We start from the raw sequence: 4,458 nt of genomic DNA on the forward strand, positions 1-4,458 counted from the left end.
TATTAGTCTGTAAAATTGTCCTGTTACAGTTTTGTTAATCTCCAACGATGGCTTGCTAGCACCAGTGTTTTAAGGATTAATATCCTGTCTTTATAAAGACAAATCTCATATGTAAATTGGGAAAGAAATGGATTTGTGTGATAAGTTACATTGGTGGTGGGGTTGGTTGTAGTTGACTATTAATCATACCGTTAGAATAGAAAACATGTTGTGATAAAAAAAAATATGATGTTTGAGACCTGAAACTTAAATTTTAATTTTTTTTCCCTGTCACATAACCATCATCGTGTTCATTCTTTTTTTCCCTCCCTGCATTTAAAAAAAAAAAAAACAGAAATGAAAGACCATTTTGACAGTCTGTTCATTTATTTCTTTCCTCAACTTCTGTTTTTACATCACATATTTATCTCAAATAATTACTTTTTTTTAATCTTCTGGTAGTTTTAGTTGCCAATATATATATATATATATATATAAAATAAAGGTGATATTTAGGCAGCAGCATCCTCACACTGTTTCTTAATAAAATGTGTATGAATCTCAAATTCAGGTAAAAACAGTCACCAATTTAGAGTTTGATAGGAAAAAAAAAAAAAAAAAAAGGTTCCCACTTCCTTGCAAATACTTATATTTTTCCTTTTCTGTCTTTCCAAACTCTGTTCTGGTATATTTGTGAAAACTGTTGAATCAGTTGAATGTTTATTCTCAAGTTCTTTTAAAATTATTCATAGGTGCAGATTATTTATTTTTTGGAAGATTTAAATATTTATGACAGAAACATCTATGAAATTTTGGAATTGTGAGACAGCATCAACAGAATTGTACTGTTTTCTGCTTTTTATTCCTTTACCTTACATTTCTGATATTAGTAATAGTTAAATTTTTATATGAATTTATTTAGTTCCTTTTTTTTTTTTATTTGCCCAGTGCTTTTTTTTTTTTTAAATTAAATAAACACGTGATTTATCTACTTAATTAATTATCTATAGTTTTCTATTATTCCTCAAGTTATTTCCTGGATTAGGAATTTTTTTCCCAATGGTATTGTAGACATCAGAATAAAAATTGTGCATTCTTCTCTCAGATTAATTGTGAAATAATTATTTTTCTTAATTGCTGTTATTATTTCTGGGAAAGTTTTTGGTATAACATTCTCAGTTATGTTGGCTAGTGTTCACACCTGTATAAATATCATTCAGTTTTCTGTCATTTATTTTCATAGATGCTTTTGTATGGATTGAGGGGTTTCTTAATGCTTAGTGTTCAGAGAGAAAGAGAGATGCACGGTTCTCCTGGAAATTCAGGTTTTATCCTTTCCTCTGACTAATTTTCCGGTGAATATATGCAAACTGAGAGGCATGACACATTCCTTATGGTCTTAATCACTTTGATGTTAATTCTAAACAACTCAACCAAACTCCTTAATTTTTTCAAATGTTTAATGTATTTCTCTGCATGTGGATTGTGAGATAATTTATTATTATTCAGTTATGTGAAAACAAATATAGAGAAAATTTTCTTGAGTCATTTAATTCAATTTTAATCTGTTTACCACATAGTGGATTTAACAGGAAAGTTCACATTATTGCTTTTTTAAATTTAAACTTTGTGTGTGTGTCATATGCTTGGCTTCCTCAAATTTTTATATCCTGCAAAATAGACAAACCAGCCAGATATGCAATTATCACAATAAAATTTTTCATTTAAACACTGATTCATTACAATTAACTTTGATAAAGTTAATTAATTGGTTAAAATGAATTTATTTTATATATGCATGCATACTGCAACTGCCTACCTACCTGTTGCCTATTCTCTTCATGCCTTGTGGCGCATAAGGCCACATCCATCTTTTCCATGCAAATACACACACACACACACATATATATATATTTGTGTAAGAGAGAAATCACTTTACATTTATACCATAATTAATACTTGATTTGACTGTTCCTTAATGGTTTCTACAGCCATTTTGTTAACTCTGAAGATGCTAGTGTTATACTAGAGAAATTAGTTTTAATGATGTCAGATTTTACTGAATCCATAAAATGTATTATAATAATGGAGAAGAATGTTACAACAGCATGTAAGCTTAAAATGCAAAACATGCACACAGGATAGGATATGATATAATTGAATCATTATTTAAAAGCCTTAGTTGCTTTCCCATATTCCTAAGTAAGAATAAAGTAGGAAAAATTAAGCTGTTGTTAATTTTAAAAGAATTTTTTTATTACAAAACAGTATTACATTAATTCATTTGTATAATTGTTTGCATTATATCATTTAAATTATTATTTTAGTTGCTGTATTTCAATTGATAATTCATTGAGAAGTACTTTTGCACTATTATCTACCAACAAAATGTAGTACAGCAGTGGGAATTGTCAAAAATGGCATATATTTACTTCTTTAAGAGGATAAGGGGGGGGGTCCTACAGATAGATATGGGATCCTACAGATCCCATATCTCCTCTCACATGCAACACATAAAAATAAATCAAGTTAAGTTTCTTGTGTAACTTAATGCTATGTTCTTCTTTAGGCATACTGTTTCGCATAGGTAGGTATTTGCTGCTTTTGATGTATTATATACATATATAGAATGTTTACATTGTGTATTCATTTTTATCAAATTCTACCCTCAGTGTTTATTTGTAACATAATGAAGATAATACATGCCAGTTATCTGTGTTGTATAAGAGTGCAGTTAAATTATGAATAGAGGTTACTTATATAACTAGTAATATTCACTATACATTTCATATCTTTTTTGAAGGAGTCTAATAGAATATTATAGTAATATATATGTTACTAAAGGAGTTTTATAGGATTGATATAGAATAAGTTTTTTTAGTGCATACCAAGAAGGAAGAAAACAAGGGCCATCTCTGGAAGTTGTATAAGAGTATGATTAGCAAGTGTGTATGGATTGGATTGCAAGAAGTAATTGTGATTGTTTTGTTAGTAAATGAGTTCAAGATGTTTAAGTAGGTATTGTGTGAATAATGGTACTGTTGTCCTATGATAAATCTTCATTCCATAGAAATACCCATATAGTAATAAAAAGAATAAAATTGTCAGACATCAACAGTACTGACAAAATGTTTTATAAAAGGAAATTATTGAAATATAAACTCATCAAATTCTTGAGAATGTATATCAGGAATTGGATGAGTTTATATTTCAGTAATTTTCCTTTATAAAACATTTTGTCAGTACTGTTAATGTTTCTGACAATTCATAGCTATTGTTTCAATATCTATGGATATTGAAACAATGGTTTCATGATTCTATCACAGAATTTAATTAAAAATCATTGTTAGTTCGTGGTCCAGATTGGATGTTGTCGACTCCTGATATAGGCAATGAATAACAGTGGAGATAGCATTTTTTATCCTTGTCTGACTCTCACTCACTCACACACCTGATTTTACATCAAACCATCTTCCTGTTCTTCTTTCAATTTTAACTGATGACTTACAATTTGAATATAGACTATGTATTGCTTGATGTTTGCATCATATAATTATAACATTTTGAACAGCTTTTCTTGATATCTTATCATATGCCTTTTCCAGACCTGCAAAACTTAACTGTATCTTAAAGTGAAAATCTGATGTTGACAATCTATATTTAGCCTGAACTTCCCCTCTAAGTGTCCATTCCACAATTTTTCTTAACTTATTCTCAAGTATACTTGCATAAATCTTACCAGGAACACTCATTAGAGAAATTCCTTTGTAATTCTCACATTCAGTTTTATTTCCCTTTTTTATAGATAGATGCTATGAGAGCTATAATCCAGTCATCATCAAGAAGTCAATCTTCTGACCAATTATGTAGCATAGCCACTATAAAACTTTTATGCCTCAGTATTTGAGCATTTCTGGCCAAATATTTTACTTTCAGCCACCTTTCCACATTTCACGTTTTTTTTGGGGGGGGTTTCTATCTCAAGTAGTGGTATGTACTCTTGATTGTATTCCTCTTGAATATTTTCTCTCACTGTTTCACCACTTCTCATTTCATTTAGCAGCCTTTCAAAATAATTACTCTAGACATCTAGAATATCTTTGGTTTTCACGTCAATTGTAATAAATATAAACTCCTCATCACATAATTCAGGTAGTGTTCCTCGTTGAAAAAAAAAACACATTAAAAGTTCATGTCCAGTGCATGCATGTTACATGAAGACTGTTGAACAGAAGTTTTAATCTTACTAATTTCATGTTCATAGTACACTTCTTCAGGAGAGTGAATTAAAAATACTGAAGTGATATTATATCAATAATAGCTAATAGTATCAGCAATACAGAATATTTGAAATAGACTAACGGTATTGTGAACTCATGATTCACATTGTATTATGTTGATTGGTGATGTGATACACAGAATATCTGAGATTCGTTTGCTGTAGGGTTGGTGATGAAAGACAACCAGACCTGCTGTAGA

The sequence above is a fragment of the Typopeltis vanoorti genome, chromosome 23, assembly GCF_054136105.1.
Source record: "Typopeltis vanoorti isolate ZY-2024b chromosome 23, IOZ_Tvanoo_1.0, whole genome shotgun sequence".
NCBI lineage: Eukaryota > Metazoa > Arthropoda > Arachnida > Uropygi > Thelyphonidae > Typopeltis > Typopeltis vanoorti.